Source organism: Gopherus evgoodei, chromosome 2, assembly GCF_007399415.2.
Source record: "Gopherus evgoodei ecotype Sinaloan lineage chromosome 2, rGopEvg1_v1.p, whole genome shotgun sequence".
Taxonomy (NCBI): domain Eukaryota; kingdom Metazoa; phylum Chordata; order Testudines; family Testudinidae; genus Gopherus; species Gopherus evgoodei.
In genome coordinates, this window is record NC_044323.1 from 221,503,771 (window position 1) to 221,523,140 (window position 19,370).

At 42.3% G+C, this 19,370-nt stretch overlaps 1 pseudogene; it reads right to left on the reverse strand.

Moving 5' to 3' along the window:
* Window positions 1-19,370, reverse strand: part of LOC115645045 — an 88,733-nt pseudogene that overhangs the window by 17,619 nt on the left and 51,744 nt on the right.

Genomic DNA, 19,370 nt, shown 5'->3' on the forward strand with positions numbered 1-19,370 from the left:
ATGCGGTACTCCTGTGATCTTTGGTGGCGTACCTTCTTTCCTTTCTGTTTGTCTATGTAGTATTTTCCTTTCTGACCACCTATCAAGTGTTTTCCAGATGGCTTATTTGTTGCTTGAAGTCTCAATAGGATGGCTCTGCCTCAGTTTCATGATTATATGGCTGGATAATGGTCAGAATGTCTGTGTTTTAAAATTGTGCAAGACTAAAAGTTTGTTACGAGGTAGAATTGCACCCTCTGGTGATGTAAGCTTTGAGTTTATAAGTTTAAACTTCCTAAAATCTTAATTATAAAAAAGTACTCTACTGGTTTCACAATACTAGCATTTTGTAACAATTTTTGTAAAAACAAGGAAATTCAGGATGCAGGATCCTCTATTTGTAGAAGATGATGTGCAAACAAATTTAGGATAGTATATACTGGGGTCAACATAGCACAGCAGGGTTTCTTGTCTCCTCAAGAGATTCTGGCTTTCACCAGTCAGTCATTTGTCCCCATTGTAGAACTACCAAAGTCTTTAGCATGATTTGGGATGATTGGTAACTCAACAAAGGAAAACTAGAAGAGTAGGGATATTGGAGTCAGGATAAAGTTGTATTAAGGAATACTGCACTAGCTGCATGGAGACTAGTCAATATAGCCTGTATGTTCTTTAACAAATATCAAATTTCAACCATATTCCAAAAGGAGAAAAAATAAAAGAACAGTTCAGATTGTAATTTTTTGGGGTGGTGGGGGGTTAGCCCTCATCTGTCTCTCCTTCCCTATCCTTACAAAAAAAATCCATCCTCTCTATCAAACAGTTGGAGGACTTGCAGCTTGAAGAAGCATCCCAAGTATTTTGTAAATATACTTATATACATTCTTAAGCTTACCGCTCTCAGAATTGTCTGTTTAATGTGCATTGCAGCTAGCTATGTTTTCTATTAAGCAAGGAGGGCTAGTTCAATAAAATCTTGAGTTACGTACAGCAGTCCTACCATCTGCATCATATTACAGCAGACATGAGACAAAACACCGACTCTTGAGGTTAAATCTAAATTTCCTGCTTCAATCCTGAAGTTTGATTTGTTAGAAGAAAAGCAACCAAGAAGAACAGAAATAGAGACCGGCGCTAGAAATAGAATTCAAAGACCATTAGGTCCCAGCAATTTGTTATTTTTATGAAGTGTCATTTTAGTTAGAAATAACACACTGACCACAAATGATAATCTTGCTAGCTAAAATTCCATCTCCAAGAGGGGACAGGTACACCAGTCACTGCTTTATACCCTTCACTCAAATAAAATTTTACCCAATGTAATCTTTTATGAGGGTGGGTGGTTGAGTGTACTGGGGAGGGGGTAGTTTTTATGAAGTCGCCCAATTTCTTCAGCACATTGCCTCCGCTGTCTTTTTAGCTGAGGAGGCCTGGCTAGGGGTTGTCATTGGAACTCATCAAGACTGTTTGTTTGTTTTTTAATTAGCATTAAGAAATCCCTTCTGCCCAGCAACTGCATAGCAGCTTCTGCATCACTCTCAGTCCCTGCTGATTCAGGGAACAGAAGGCATGGAGTGAGAATCTAACCCAATCACAATCGCTCAGCTACTGAGCCATCCTGACTCCTGTCCCAGTGGTGATTTTTGGGTCTCGATTTTTGAAATTCCCTAAAATCACACATTCAGTCAATTACCTGTGTTGATTGAAATCTCAAACTTGGGACATTAGGAGACATTCTCTCAATAGAAATCATTCAGTTTTTTAAAAAATCTAACTACAAAAAATTAGAACATAAAGTAATGCAAAATCTGAGTGTGAATATGAATGCTGTGCACTTCTACAACGACTTCATTCTGAAGTGAACAGAACTAGTCAAGCTTTTTGTTTACACAAAAAATCCTTACCACTTCTCAACCCAGTCTGTTTCTGAGCTACATCTCAAAACACCACTGTGAGAAATTATCTCTATTTTACAGTGAGGAAATTGTGTCACAGATAGGTGACACAGAGTAACACAGGGAAATCCAGTGGCAAGATGGGAATAGAATCCCCAAGTCCCAATCCTGGGCTTTAGCGACAAGATTATCCAAACCTCTTTTAGACACGTAAAATAGGCAGTTAAAATGTATTTGTATCAGTAATCATGTTGGTCATGTCAGGAAATAATAAAGGACAAAGGCACATTAGGAACAAAGACACCTTTTGAATTTCCAAAGCTATTTTTGAGATCCAAGTTTTCCGTTATCAAAGAGGCAGCTGCAGTGGCAATTCTAACACCTCAAACTCTTGTTTAGGGCTTTTGAATTCAATCCTTATCCTAACACAACAAAGTGTTTGTTAGTTACTTATGTGACTATTTCTACAGCAGATGTTGCCATAGCATATGTACACTTTATGGAAAATTAAAAACAAATATCTGTCATCTTAAAGGATGACTTAATAAAATCACTGACTCATTTTGTGCCGTGTATAAGCCTTTCACCTTTGTCTAATGATAATTACGTAACACTTGTTTAAAGAGCCTTCGGCCATGCCCAGAAGGTCACCAATCTCCTCCAGATTGTGAGAACAAGTTCAGCAATGAGACCTGCCACGCTACACTGTTGCTGTCATTTTTAAGCCACTGTTGTACTTCAAACCAATGTCATTCTTTCAGATAAAATTTGGTTTCTAAACACTTTCCATCTGAAAAGGGAAACTTCCCCCATTTCGGCAGCAGGGTGAGGGGGAAGAAAAGGGAGACAGGGAATAGGGCTGGGCAATTCTTTGCATAAAGCAGAAGCTAAGGCTTTGTCTACACTATGCGCCTTTTAGTGGCAGCTGTGCGGCTACAGAAGTGCCACTAAAAGGTGCACAGTGTAGCTGCTCTTTGTCAGCAGGAGAGAGCTCTTCCACCGACAAAAAACTTCCACCCCCCAACGAGCGGCTGTAGCTTTGTTGGCAAGAGAGCGCTCCTGCTGGCAAAGCGCTGTTCACACCGGTGCTTTTCATCAACAAAACTTTTGTCTTTCGTGTGTGTGTGTGTGTGTGTGTGTGTGTGTGTGTGTGTGTGTGTGTGTGTGTGTGTGTGTGTGTGTGTTTTAATACCTCTGAAGGACAAAAATTTTGTTGTTCAGTTGCCAGTGTAGACAAAGCCTAAGAGTTAATTCTGACTGAACTGAGCCCTTAAATGCTTGGCAGTTTTGTAGCATTTCAACCTGCATCACTAATATTATAGAGACCAATTCTCAGTTGCTCAAATGACAGTGATCCTAAGGTTACATCTATACTTCAGAAAACAAAACAAAACACAGCAGCGGGTCTCAGAGCACAGGTCAACTGACTCAGGCTCGAGGGGCTTGTGCTACTGGGCTAAAAATAGCAGTGTAGATGTTCCCATTTGGGCTGGAGCCTGGGCTCTGAAACCCAGCAAGGGAAGAGGTTCTCAGAGTGCAGGCTCCAGTCCACATGGGAATGTCTATGCTGCTATTTCCAGCCTGGTAGCATGAGTCCAAGTCAGTTGCCCCAGGCTCTGAGACTCACTGCCATAAGGTTGGTTGGTTGGTTTATTTGTTTGCAGTGTAGATGTGCCATAACTGGCCCATTTCATCACCACAATAGTTCCCCTTTCACTCTCTAGATTGATAACCCTATATTCAATGGCTGCTGAAGAGTCAACTTTAAAAATGATTCATTTATACCTAGCACCTGGAAAAATTACTTAGCAAAGTTTGGCATCTCAGAGCCTAGAAAACCCCTCCCTACCCCATATTCCGCATTTTAGAGACGCCAGACTGTTGGGGAAAAATTTCACTGTATTTAATATTTAATACGCCCTTGTTAAACTTTTAACATTCAGAGGCACTGGTAGCTGGAGAAGTGGCTGTTCATAGAACAGGACTGATTCTCACTGTTATGTGTTTCTGGAAAAAGGAACTTTTTTATTTTCATTTAATTTCTAATTCCACTGAGTGGCGGGGCAAACAAATTATTACATAATGAGCTGCTTGCTGACTACACAATCAGTATTTTATTATTAAAAATGTAAAAGTTTGCACCACTTATGAACTGAAAAGAATCAATTGAAGAAAAATTTAGAATTTACAAACTTAACATGTCTGAAATATGCAAATTTAAGCAAACAAATACATATTCAAGCATACCACTACAGCATGAATTTGCATGTACAAGACATCTGATTTTACATGGAGACAGGATAGTTGTGCAAAGCATGCATGCTATCTGCATGCACAAAGACTCTAACATTTGCATGCATGTGTTTTGGATTCACAGTGAGTTTGCATCCATATTTACCACCTAAGACATTGTCATGGCAAGGCTACATGCTAACCCACTGTAGAAATCTACCATAAGATAGCTCCATATAGTACAGTATACATTGCTATCCCTTTTGAATCAAGTCGTTAGCCAATGTTCATGATCTTCTGGGTTGTCTGAGTTAGGAGGAGAAGTTAATGATGGAGACTTGTATTTCTTTAAGGTAATCCTCTTTATTTACAAACAATGTACACAAAATCCTGTTTCCCTTAACACTGTAGGAATCAAACAGGCAGGAGTTTCTTTGCTAACAATTCCAAGCCTCTTTTCAGCTAGCACTCTGACCCAAAAGCTCTCCTTCTTGCATTTCTCTGAACCATGTTACTAGTGTTTCTCTTGCTGGCTGCTTCTCTGGTGTGTCTCCTCATGCACAGCTCTACAAAACATTACCTTTCCCCCCCTATATCTCCCTAAGCCCCCAGAGAAACTCTAAACACATATAGCTCGGCTTCTGTCCAGCTGAGCATGTAGCCTGTGTTTTGGGCAGTTGTTCCTATAGTTTCTCCAAAAAGGATCTTACCTGTTTCTTACATCTATCCTGAATGAATTGTGGCTAGCCACATCAGCTTCAATAGGGTTTCACCCAGCCTCCATCATAACAACACTTTCACATGTACTAAGCTGGTGAATATATTAGCTACCACATGCTAATATCACACCTTAAAATCCTAATTGAGCCAAAGTCTAAGTAAACTGTACAGGTTTGAAAGTATATCCCTTAACATTACCTAATGACTATTCAGAATGATTGGCTGTTTTGCAGTAGGAAGTACAGGAAATCATTATGAAATGAGTTACCAATATGTATGGAAAATTTATATTAGCAGTATATGCAAATAAAAAAGCACTCTCTCTCCTCCCTCAGTTACCATTTGAAATGTGTTTACTTTGACTATGCAAGAGATCTGAGTTCTCACTCTTGAAGCGGACAAAAGCTGGGGGCATTCTAGAGGCAGTGGCAGAGAGAACACATTGCCTCATTCTAAAGCAATCCCTCTAGCTGATCAGCACAAGGCCCTGAGAGTTTAGCTTTTTTTTTTTTTCCTCTCACTTTGACGCTTGGGGCAGCAAAAAAACTGGAGCCGGCCCTGCTCCTGAGAGATGGAAGACCCCATATCTCCCTCCTCTGGCAGACAGGGGGAAATTGAACCTGGGTCTCCAACAACCGAGATGAGTGCTGTAGCCCCTGGGCAAAAAGTTATAAGGTAGGCACCTCCTCTTCCAGCCAGATTTAGAATGGGCCTTGATCCAAAAGGCAGCCTCTGAGAACTCCTTCCAGATCAGGCCCCACACACAACTTAAATGGCTGAATGGCTATCCTCCCCTGGTTCTCAAATTGCTTCAGGACTTAGGTGGGAGATAGGTGTCCAGATGCCTAAAGGGAATCAGCAGTGCGCATGCTTAGAGACAGAAACTTAGATTCTGAGGAAACTTTTTACTCTAAAAAACTTAGGCATCGAATGGGTTTAGGTGCCCACAGTGTTCAGTGGAGTTTTGTGGATTGCAGTAGAGTCAAAGGGGAACTTAGGCACCTACGTCTGGGATTAGGTGCCTAAATCAATTTGTGGATCCCATCCTTACTGACCAATCCCAAAGGTTTGAAACATGCAACAATGCTTGGATTATAGAACAGCCTTTCTATTGTGCACTTAGAACTGCTCCGATGAAATACAATGAACCCACTGTAAGGTCTAATGGATCTCAAGCACAAGAACAATTTTATAACCTCTGATTTTGATTAATATTGTGGGGTGTGGGGAAAGGAAAGCATTTCTTTCTGTGCAGTCAAAAGTAATTTTTTTGCTTGCAAGTGAGCAAAAAATGTATGGTAGCTTTTTGGATTAATTTAAGGTACCAAATTCACTTGGGAAATAATTGTGTGAAAAGATATGTTTTTCTAAAAATGTTCATATCAATATCTGCCCTATATACTATGCATTGTTTATTTGGGGTGTCTGGATCAGTTATGACACACCCTGTCCGAATGTGATCCTATGGGAGATCCTACTGAGCCAGTGAGTGTTGAGAGACAATTGTGGTTAATCCTCACATGGCTTTCAGGGCCTTGCGGGTTGAGGTAATTAGGTCCAGCTGAGTCTACTTAGCGTCTGAACTTCTAAAAGGGACTGGGCTTCTCTCATACTATGATAGAAAAGGCATTTGCTGTCTAGATATCGGGACAGGGAGATCTGTAGACAGAAGAGTTGTCCTGTTTATTTTGTTTGGCGTGTAGCTGAGAGTTTGTTTTGGGGTTTAAGGATTTGAGCTTCATGATAAAAATGTGGCCAGGACTCATGAAAGTCTTGTGGGCGTGTTCACGTGGCAGAAGAAATACTATAAAATACTCTGGAGTGGTTTATCTGCTTAACCTGGGACTCTAGTGAGATTTCTATCCAGTGTATCTGACCCTGGATTTCCTAGATGCACTCACAGCATGCAAGGTGATTCACATGAAAGTAAGGAAGACTGTGTCCTAGCCCTGCAGATCTAACACTTTGTTTTACTGTTGTTTTTGTAAATCTTAGGCACACTCAATCCTGGTAATGAGAGTACATGAGCCTCACTCAGTAAAACTACAACATCTATTGAGAATGTGTTGAGTGAAATTCACCATTAGGTTCTGACTGAGGGACTCCAATTGCTGAAAATCCATTAGAGACGTTTGCAAACCCTACTCTTGCTCTTCTAAGTTGCTTGTCCAAAAACTTGACAGCCCGGCAGCTGTGCTTCTGTACTGGGGGAGGGGGGAAGGGGGGAGAGAATGAAACTGCATTCAGATACTTTGCCAAGTATTGATCAAGCAGATACAGGCTCATTGTTAAAGTGCCAACAGTGATTAATAAAAGCCACCAAATGGTTATGTGATGCCCCATTATGATTTAATTGGGGGCCTTGGAAACAAACTCATAAGTGTCAGTGTCCTGTTGTATTACTCTTTTTTTTCCCCTATTTATAAGTGCTCACGAAAGGCACTGAATTGCAAGAGAGTGGATTCTCTGATATAAAATATGAAACCAGTTCTATAAAATGCACTTGCAGTTCAGGCTTCCCCACACTATCAACTAATCTGGGGAAACAACCTCCGAGTGAGAAGGTAGGTTAGTCTCTCTGTCTGTTCATCCCTTAGCATGTCTGAGACTGTCACTATTTTTAGGAACCCTGGCACAGAGCAAAATGGATATGGTGCTACGGATCTCAGACTACCATTACAAACTGAACTGAACCTACTCATTGCACATAAGCTGATGAACAGCTATCAAACAGTAACCACTTCTGGTCTCTATTACTGAACGCAGATTCAAACTTGTGACATTGATTAAATGCTTTCTAGCCCAGCGTCAATTCCAAGGAGACTCTCATCTGCCCTCTAAAAACAAAATTGAAGACCTATTTCAATAAAGTTACAGGGGCTGTGAAAACAGTAATAACTGAGCCAATTAATATAGTTCATTTGGGGGTGTTCTCACAGTTAAAAACAGTCATATATATATATGCCAGCCATGAAACCTGTCCAACTAAGGGCATTGTAACCACTGTGTGACGGATGACATTTTAAAAGCCTCTCTGGGTTCTTAGATAGGTGTAAACTACTCAAGACAATGATGGAAAGAACATTCAGTTCTCTTGCTTCAAGAATCCATTCATATCACCGTTGCCTGACTAGCACGCAATATATAAACAGAGCCTAGCAACTCTTAAGTGATATTATTGAGCTTTGCTTTGAGGTGGTTTTGGGTTGAGTGCAAGTGAGGAGAGGCTTCTTGCTTCTGGGGATTTTAAAGCTTTAACAAGCCTCCCTTCCACAAATCTTCTTAATATGTTGAACAGTGTGAACTAAAGCTTCATCCATGGCTTGTCAAGCCCAAGGAAGGTCATTACTTTTCTCCTTAAACTGTTGTCACATGCCTTAAAGACAAGAACAAGGGAAGACAGGTGCTTGGTAAAGGAAGATTGCACTCAATTGACTAGTTCAGGATCACATATCGCATCATCACATAGCGAACTTCTGGACAAGTGGGCATTGATCTTCTCGGAGTGCCTATGATGCTCGAACTTGTACACAAATCATTCAATATCTCCCTATTTTCCCAGTTCCAGCCACCAGATGGCATTTTAAGCGCATCCCCACATAAAATATGTTGACAAATTCATGGGATATTACTGTGGCATGTTCTATTTCACACTTTTTTCTCCAAAGAGCACAAAATGGGCATATTGTGGACCTGAAATACAAAGGATTATACAATTCTGGCTGCCGTCATAAGATTTTACATTGAAGATAAATCAAGAGAGGAAACAAAAACACATCCTGTACATATTCCTTCTAAAAATTATGCCTATATATAGGGTCCTTCAAATAGCTCTATTTCCTTATAATCTGTGAATTCCTGGAAGGTACAATTGAAGCTGAAGGTAGTAGCTTTTAATGGTTTGTAAGAGGGGGGGTGGGAAAGGGAGAGAGTGTGAATTTAATAGGCACAATTAAATTATCTCCTCAAACACATTTGTGCAGCTTCTAGGGAAGACAATGGGTGATAAAAACACATACCCAAGAGCTTAATTTGGCTCAAAGAGTGCAAATGTTTCCTAAGAATTATTTCCATACTGCATGTGTTAAATAGTGTATTAGACCAACTTCTCCTTTTCCTGTCTTTTCTCTAGATAATTAAATTCATTACAAATATAATCTAATACATCAAGATATCAAAATTTGCATGTTAATTTCTTATCTTCCAGGATTTAGCTGGAATGTTATTTCAGACACATTCCTGATTCCATGTTAACAGATCAAACTACTGCTGTTCTCTTTCCAACTATAATGCTGTCTGTTTCCTGGCTTAGGAAGTTTTTAGTGCTTATATCAGAATCTAGAAAGAAAAGTGATTCCATCAGATAGGAAGTAATGCTAAACATCAGCTAGTAGGAGGAAATGCAACTCTTTAGCATTTCGGTACTACAAATACTTTAAAAACTGAATAGCCTGCTAGTCAGGTTTACAGTTTTGTCTCCTAACATTATTTAAACAATAAAAGCCTTCATTCTTTCCACCACATCACTTTGTACCAATAGTATCTAAGGCCCAAATTCTCAACGCTAGTTAGGATTTGAATGTTGGTTGAAATCAATAGAAGTTAGGAGATTAAATACCTTTGAGGATCTTGTCCTAAGAACCTATTGTATTATGGATTAGAAGGGTCAAACTCATACTAATAAACATACATATTCCATGTGTCTCTCCTCCTCCACCACTCAAATAATGACAGCAATCTTACTTGTGTGACATTAACTACACTTGAATCTTTGGAAATCTGTCAACCAAGCAGCAAAAAGAATTAGACCCCTTGATTAACTCAGGTTCTTCTGTTTGTCAGTTGTGAGTCAGTGAGCATCAGAAAGTATGAACGTGAAGAGGAAATATTTCCAATATTTTCCATTTCTCTGTGGGAGATTCTCTAAATCACTACATTATTGACCTTATTAAATCAGTCTAAACACATCTCTTTCAGTGGCAGATAACAAATATGTAAGAAGAGAAAAATAATTAGAAAGAAAAAGAAGCAAATAGGCTATGAAAAACCATTTAGATTTTCACAGCTCTGGAGACTTACCTATCAGCAAGATTACTAATATAGCTGTAATGTAATAACCAAATAGGAAAGGCTTGTGCCAAACTTCTACCCCAACAGCAGCAGTCACCAGATATCTTGCTATTAATGTCTATAGAAAAAGGATAAAGCCGTTTTAATCTTCCACTTATAAAGGCAAATTTAAATGCATAAAATTTCACTCAATCTAGTCTAGCATAAACTCCAGGGTACAAATATGCTGGTTTCCACCTCTTCCCTCCCTACACAATAGGGACTAATCCTGCAACCCAACACAATACTTGGAGGTAGAGGAACAAAGTTCCAATACAGCCAACAAAATGACTTTAAGAATAAGCTGTACAAGATGCAATCCTGGTAATGTGTGCATCCGCCTCTTCTCAGTGTGCTACTAGTCCAGAAACTGCAACTCCCCAATCTCTTCATAAAGCCAGGTCTCACAGGTGTCAATGGACCTGCTTATATCTAGATTCAGATTTTCAAATCTGGTTATGTAATTATTTTCTGTCTGTTTAATCCAGGGGTGGACAAACTTTTTTGGCCTGAGGACCACTGCTGGGTATGGAAATTGTATGGTGGGCCATGAATGCTCACAAAATAGGGGGTTGGAGTGTGGGAGGGGGTGAGGGCTCCAGCTGGGGGGTGCGGGCTCTGAGGTGGGACCAGAAATGAGGAGTTCAGGGTGAGAGAGGGGGCTCCAGATTAGGGCAGGGGGTTGGGATGCGGGAGAGGGGTGATGGCTCCCACTGGAAGTGCGGGCTCGGGGGTGGGGCAAGAGATGAGAGGTTTGGGGTGAACGAGGGGGCTGGAGGTGGAGAAGAGGGGTTTGGAGTATGGGAAGGGGCTCTGAGTTGAAGCAGGGGGTTGGTGTGTGAGGGGGGTACAGGCTCTGGACTGGGGGTGTGGGTTCCAGGGTGGGGCCAGAAATGAGGGATTGGGGGGGGGCTCCTGGCTGGAGAAGGGGGTTGGGGTGTGGGGGAGGATGCTCCAGGCTGGGACTGAGGGGTTTGGTGGGTGGGAGGGGGATCAGGGCCAGAGGAGGGGGTTGGGGCAGAGAAGGAGGTCATGGGTGCAGACTCCGGGCAGCACTTATCTCAAGCAGCTCCCGAAAGCAGCAGCATGTCCCCTCCTCTGGCTCCTATGTGGAGGCATGGCGCCGGCCAGGCGGCTCTATGTGCTGCCTCATCCGCAGTGCCACCCCTGTAGCTCCCATTGGCCACAGTTCTCAGCCAATGGGAGCCGCGGAGCCAGCGCTTGAGGTGGGGGCAGCGTGTGGAGCCCTGGGGCTGCTTCTACGCATATGAGCCGGAGGGTGGACATGGTACTGCTTCCAGGAGCTGTGCAGAGTGGGGCAAGCCCTCAACCCGCTCCACAGCAGAAGCTCCAGGGCCGGATTAAAAGGTCTGACAGGCTGGATGCAGTCCGCGGGCCATAGTTTGCCCACCCCTGGTTTAATCCAACCCATTTTTCCCCCTAAACAGAATAAAGTAAAGTACTTTGAGGGGAAATAATAGCTGACATTAATTTCTTATTAAAGCAGAATGGAAAAAATGGAAAAATAGGGCATCTTTTTTTGTACAGATTCTTAGTATGGCTAAGAGATGCTACCATTATTTATTATAGGTGGGGCTCTACCACCAAATTCATGATCCATTTTGGTCAATGTCACAGTCATAGGATTTTAAAAATAGCTGAAATAATGAAATTTACTATTTAAATCTGAAATTTCCGTGCTGTAATTGTAGGGGTCCTGACCCAAAAAGAAATTGTGGGGGGGGAGGGTTGCAGTACTGCTACCCTTACTTCTGTGCTGCTGCTGGTGGCGGCGCCACCTTCAGAGCTGGGTAGCTGGAGAGCAGCAGCTGCTGGTTGGGATCCCAGCTCTGGAGGCAGAGCTGCTGCCAGCAGCAGCGCAGAAGTAAGGGCGGCATGGTATGGTATTGCCACCCTTACCTCTGTGATGCTGTCTGTAGAGCTGGGCCCGCAGTCAGCAGCTGCCACTTTCTGGCTGCCCAACTCTGAAGGCAGCAGCACAGAAGAAAGGGTGGCCTGGTATGGTATCGTCACCCTTACTTCGCTGCTGCTGGCGAGTCACTGCAGAGCTGAGCGCCCGGCCACCAGCCCCCGCTCTCCAGCCACCCAGCTCTGATGGCAATGCAGAAATACGGGAGGCAATACCGCAACCCCTCTAAAATAACCTTGCCACCACCCCCTGCAATTCACTTTTGGGTCAGGACCCCAATTTGAGAAACGCTGGTCTTCCCTGTAAAATCTGTATAGTCTAGGGCAAAAGCACATAAAAGACAGATTTCACAGGGGGAGACCAGATTTCACAGTCCATGATGCATTTTTTATGGCTGTGAATTTTGTGGGGCCCTAATTATAAGACAGACGAGGAAGCAAGCAGGCAACTTTATTAACAATAAAAGGAGTAACCACTTAATTCATTAGGCACTGCACTGAAAACTTTACCCTATGTGGGTTAAGTTACTCTAGTTATAACAGTGATGTATGTGTAATTTGGATATTCTAATTAAAGTTAATTAATTAATCTCCCTTTCCCACTCCCACTTACAAACATTCTTGTTGTCTTAGCTCTATTTTATTGCACATTGTAGTCATTGTATCATCATAATCTTCACATCACCGCCTATTAGCATTTGAAGGCCCAAAGCTGACTAGTGTTTCCTGTCATTTTAAGGGCATACGGTGGACATACAGTATTGAATGTAGAATAATAAAAGAGCCTCCAGTCAGGATACTGTAGGTAGGACTGGTAGTGCCGCCTATTATTAAGGTTGCCTTCCCATTACAACACTGTGTTCTCAGTTGCCTACCTTTAACAGTTCAGGCTGAAATTTTACATGCTAGGTGTCTGCCTCAGGCTGAATTATTCTAGAAAATTTCAACCAAAACGATGTAGTTGTGTCTAAGAATGAGGCTAGGGGAAAATACATTAATGTGCTCATGTAAAATTTTGGTGATGTTTTCTTTAAAAAGCTCTAGCACCTCCATGCTTTGCAGCAGGGACTTGAATTTTTACAGTGGGGTAGCATTTGTGCCAGGGATGTGCCTTTTACCTTTTTGCTGTAAATCTGCCCAAATTTGGCAGGCTGCCACACTGAAGGCTATTGAGGAGTCAGGGAGGGAGGCAGGCCGGAAACCAGGAAGGTTTCTGTTGGAAACCTGCCAGGCATCTGTCAGAAATTTGTTGAAATTTGAGATGTTCCCCCAGAATGTTTCAATTTTGAAGCATCAGCATTTTCCAACAGAAAACTGTTCCATCAGAAAAATTTCTTACCAACTCTATTGCCCATGCACCATTCCCAGAAAGCAACAGAGGATGCTCTAGCACGGACTACGGGGCAAAGCTGGACTTTCCTTGAAACAGATACTTCCAACTGCTCTGTACCGGGATGGGCCAGGCACAGGAACTGAAAGCAGGGAGCCTGTCTCTCCTGCGCTCTCAATGACCCCTCTGTTGGCATGCTAGCATGGAGGAGGAAGTTATTGGAGCTGAATGCAAAGACAACAGCAATACATAACACAGACAAAAATCAGAAAATATGTCGTGTTTAAGATGTCCATACCCCAAGTATGTACCACTGATTCCAATTTTGAAGATTTGAAAACTTAGGATATGAAAGGTTATTTGCTTCTGGGCCCTGTGGTATAATAGAGTAGGCACCAGGCTTGGAGTAAGGATATGTCAGGTCTAATCCTAGTCTAAATACTGACTTGCTATATAATCATGGTTATGGCAATTACAATAATTTAATCTCAGTTTTTCCAGCTATAAAATAGGCGTAATGATACTTAATATTTGTAAAATTCTATATAAGATCAACCTCTTATTAATGCTGGTAAGTGGCAAAAGTGAAATAAAAACTCCTGGTTTGTAATCAATATGTGATTTTTGAGAGGCACTGCCTCTTCCAGGTTTCTGAAGATTCACAAAAGGGAATTTTGTGACTGAAGTTTTTTGAATGCTGATATATGCAATGTTTTGGCCTCATCTCCATGTATATATTTCACATACAAGCACATATGTAAGACTGGGTCTGCTACACCCACAAAAAACTGGCAAAAAGTTTCTCATAATTTTCCCCTAGTTCTGCTTAAATTTAGAGTTATGTGAAACTCCTGACCATTCCTTTTGTAAGCAGAGTCAGGATAAGCTCTACACTGACATCTGGTGGAAAGAAGTTCAGAGAGTGTATTTGCATAGGTACGCCCACCCTATCCCAGACTCCCAAGCTGTGGGATTGCTTGGTGACAAATTGCTCACCCTCAGTTGGTGGTACTGGCTAGACATGGGACATGGGTTCCAAAACCCAGAGAATTGAGAGAGGTTGGGAACAGGTATCTGTGCCTGGTGGTGCAGTGTCCTTGTGGAGCTAGAAGCACCAGTTGCACCTCCTCCACTCTCCACTGTGGAATGTCAGAGATGATTTTTTTATTTCCTTAAGAATCCAGATACAGGTGACTGAGCTGAAATCACTTTGGGCTAATGGTGCACTAGCACTGGGGCTCCCCTACTATGAGCTGGAATCACTAAGAGCTGAAAATCACTAAAAAGCTAAAATCACTGAGCTGAGAGCACTGAGTACAGTGCTAACTAGTGGGGAGCCCAAAGCTATACTGTGCAACAGAGCTGTTGGCGGAGTGGAGCAGTTTGTGGGGATGGCTGGAGCGGATCATGGGACAGCTGGTGGCAGCGGAGCGGCTGGCAGAGCGGAGTAGCTGTGAGACGGGTGGAGCAGCCCACAGAGCGAGCAGAGCTGAGCAGTTTGCAGGGACAACTGGAGCAGCTCACAGGGCAGCTAGTGGAGCAGAGCAGCTGGCGGAGCGGAGCAGTTTCTGAGAATGGCTGGAGGAGCAGAGTGGAGCGGCTGGTAAAGCGCAGCAGTTCGTGGAGAAGGCGGGAGCAGAATCCACAGAGAGGCAGGGCAGTTGGCCCCGGACCACATAAGGTGCCCCTTTCTACCAGGCTGGGGGGGGGAGGCCTCTGTAGATAGACTCTCGAACTTTGGGGCTGCACTGACCCAGGACAGAGACTTTTGGGACTGTGGGTGATTTGGGGGTTGCTGGACTCAAGAGCCCAGGAAAGAGGACACAGCTCAATTTCCTGGGGTGGGTCTTGGCTCACGGTTTGGTCTATGAACTCTAGTAGAGGTGTTTTTCCCAATTTAGTGTTTGTTGTTTATCTCATGTATTAAATCTTTTCTGCTACACCAAGACTCTGTGCTTGCGAGAGGGGAAGCATTGCCTCTTTGAGGCGCCTAGGGGTGTGTGTAAGATTTTCCCAGGTCACTGGGTGGGGGCTCGAGCTGGTTTGGAATTGGGTTATTGAAACGGAACCCCTGGATACTGAACCCGGCCCTTGTTGCTGCCAACTCAGAGGGGCAGAAGGGTTACACTTTAAAGTCTCTACAATGCACCAAGAATCACAGCATTCATTTTATTGCAAAAAGTTAAGTCAAAATTAAAGATTTATACTTTCAGTTTCACTGGGATAATAGAATAGCATTAAATAATTTGTATTATAAAAATTTCAGTTAATTTTATGCTTACGCTTGATACATGAACCTCTAGAAGGAAGATTCGTTTTCTGCTCCCAAAACATTACATAAATGTCACTCTGGAAAATAAAGTAAACAGCCCAGCAATCTTCTGGGTCTGGTTTGAATAGGTTCCAACCTTAGTCTGATGTGAATTTTTTCAGACTTCTTTTTTTTTTTAATTTTAACATGATGACATTATGTGCAATAAATTGACACATATAGAAACAGGTAGAGAATTGGTGACAGGCAGTTAAGTAATATGTAAAAAAAAATTATTCTCAAAGAGGCTTGCTATGCATTTAGATTTGAGCAGATATTCAGTAATAGGAAAAACAAACAAAAAAGGTGTTTCACAGAAAAACCAGTTAATTATAATTCTACTGATGGGCTTCTTGATTATTTAATCTAACACAGAGTAAGAGCTAGTGCAGCAGAATTCCACTGATTCTAATGGGCCTTTCACACCTATGTCCCAATCCTGTAAAGACTTACACCTGTGCTTAACCTTATGCATTGGGAGTCACCCTGTTAACTTTGACAGATCTACTCATGGCATGTACAGTTAAATATGTGCCTAAGGCCAGTCTAGATGGAGAGTTGGTGCACAAAAAACTGGAGTGTAAATTTCTCATTGGGAGTAGATTATGTTTGTCTTTCTTCCGGAGGACAGAAGTGACTCTGTATGAAGTAAAAGCTGGTCTCCATACTGTAAGGAAAGGTTAAAAAAGTAGAGAGACCATGTATCGACCTTGCACTGCACCAGAGAAAATGAAGACTTTTTTTGATAGAAATCAGGATTTGTTACTTCAGGCACAGCCTGCTGAAGAATCAGAGAGGGCATTGCAGGAGGGACTGGAGAACAAGGAAGAAAGTTGGCAGCATGTGTCCTCTAGAAGAATAAGGAGGAGAATCAATATATCCCCAACACAGATAGAAGTAAGCAACTGCTTTCAGGCTACTACTGCTGAGAATGCCTTGGAAGCATCATCTGAGGGAAGGGATCAGGAGACCATGTCGACCAGAAGGCATGGAACGCATTGTCCTAGAGATAGGGGTTCCACAACCCCCACTCCCAAGAGGACGAGAAGGATAGTGGTGGTCGGGACTCTCTCCTAAGGGGGAGAGTCATCCATCTGCTGTCAAGACTGGGAATTCTGAGAAGGGTGCTGCTTGCCTGGAGCTAGAATTCAGGATGTGACTGAGACTCATCAAGCCCTCAGACTGCTACCCCTTCCTATTTATCCAACTGGACACCAACGATACTGCCAAGAATGACCTTGAACAGATCACTGCAGACCACGTGGTTCTGGGAAGAAAGATAAAAGAGTTTGGAGTGCAAGTGGTGTCTCATCCACTTTCCTTGTTGAAGGAGAAGATCTGGGCAAGGACCATTAAATCACGGAAGTAAATGTGTGGCTACGCAGGTGGTATCGTCAAGAGAGCTTGGCTGCTTAAACAAGGAGTTCATGTTCCAGGAAAGGGGATTACTGTGCTGGCATGGGCTCCATCTATCAAATACTGGGAAGAGTATCTTTGAACATGGTCTGGCTAACCTGATAAGGAGAATTTAAGCTAGGTCCTATGAGGGATGGTGACAAAAATCCGACCAATGCACATCTAGCCTCAACTAATGAGGACAAGGGGAAGAGGCTAATTTCTGGAGAAGGGACTAGAAAACACAACTACATTAAAAAGGCAAGAAGAAAAGCAACAGGACAAGCTACAAAATATCTTTGATGCCTGTGTACAAATGTAATGAATATGGGGAACAAGCAGGATGAACAGGAAGTAATGGTATACAAAGAAAATGACTTAATTGGCATTACAGAGACTTGGTGGGACAACTCCCAGGATTGGAGTACCAGCATTGAGTGGTACAGATTGTTCTGAAAGGATAGGTATGGGAAAGAAGGAGGTGGTGGTGTGCTATACATAAGAATGTATACACTTGGTCCAAGGCCCAAGAGGAAGTGAGTGACAGATCTACTGAGAGTCTTTAGATGAGGATAAAAAGGGGAAAGGACAGTAGCAATGTTATCATGGGGTTCTATTATAGACCACCAAATCAGGAACAGAAAGTGGATGAGTCATTCTACAAGCAGATAACAAGATTAGCTAGCACACATGAGCTAGTATTAATGGGGGATTTTAACTTCTCTGATATCCATTGGAAGACTATTACAGCAAAACATAATATGTCCTGCAAATTCTTAGCATGTGTAGGGGATTACTTTCTGATTCAGAGTTGAGGAAACAACTAGGGAGTCATCAATTTTTTTATCTGATCTTGACCAACTGTAAGGTCTGAGGCCTTTTTTCTGCAGTCACATTAGGACACCAGCAGCCATGAGCCAAGAAGCAGAAAGTCACATCCTCACATTCCATCTAAATTACACTAAAACAATTAAATATCAGGCTGTTAAGAAGGCGCTCCTATACTAATAGTACCCACTCACCACCAGATAAAGAAACAGTTTTCTTTAAACATCTTAAGCGATTCCCTGCCAGACAGAATGCTACTAAAGAAAGATCTTATCAACCGTTGTGGTTGTGATATCTCCACTACTTTATTGTTTTGCCTTTATGGTCCCTACTTCCTTATTTTTTATCTGTATTGTTTCTGTTTGGTTCTTTGATTATTACTGTCTGTTGCATAACTAAATTTGCAAGATTTAAATCAACTAAGGTGGTGGGGTATGACTGGGTAAAGAATTGTTTTGCAATATGTTAGGATTGGTCAAAGAATTATTTTGTAGTACTTTAGTAAAATGATTGGTTAAGGTACAGCTAAGCAGGACTCAAGTTTCACTATATAAAGTTCTTTGGAACCTAACTCCAGGACACAGCCCCAAGATCAGAGCTGCCAGACCTCAACACCCTGCCAACTATATCACGCAGAAGCTGGAGTCCCCGGATGATCTGACTGGCCATTAGGAAAAGTTCATCTGCTTTATTGGGAGTGGTGAGCATTGTATGCTTAGTGTGTGCATTCTGTTTTGGTAACTGTTAATAAATAGAAGTTAAGGATATTACTGTGTAAGGCTCTTTCACTGATAAAAGACCTCGCAGACCTGCAGAAGAGTATGCCCTGAGCCCTAGGAACTGAGAAATGGGAGTACTTAAATGAACCAGATTACTCCCTGAACCCTCAGAATTGGGTCTGGGTGGCCTTGAGCCCTACAAATGGGGTAAGAGTGTGTGCCTTTCGCCTAGAGCCCTAGAATCTGGGAAAAGGTGCAAGGTGCCTAAATTAACTGGGTTATGCCTTGAGCCCTATGAACTGGGTAAAGGTGTGTGCCCTCTAGAGTGTGCAGATAACACAACAGGGATAAATTAACTAAGAATGTGAAAGTGGTTGGGAACCTGGGAGGGAAGTGATCCTGATCTGATCCTATGGAAAGGAGGACATGAGAACAGCAAAACAAGGACCCTAGACTTCAGAAAGGCAGATTCAACCAACCAATAGTAGGCAAAGTCCCATGGAAAAGCCAATTAGGAAGAAAAGGAGTCGAGCGAGGTTGGCAGTTCCTAAAAGACACAATACTAGAGGATCAACATTAAGCTACTCTGATGCAGAGGAAAGATAAGAAGAGCTACCTAAAAACCAAAAGGGATACATACAGGAAATGAAAGGAGGGGCACGTCACCAAGGAAGCATACATAGGAATAGCGTGAGCATATAGTGACAAAATCAGGAAAGTCAAGGCAAAGAATGAGTTACAGCTGACAAGAAATGTTAAAGATAACAAGAAGGGGTTCTTCAAACATGTCAGACCAAACAGAAAGATCAAGGATAATGTGGGTCCACTGCTCAATGGAGAAGGTGAGTTGGTAACAGAAGATGATAGGAAGGCAGAGCTGCACAATGCCTATTTTGCATCAGTCTTCATACAAAAAATAACAT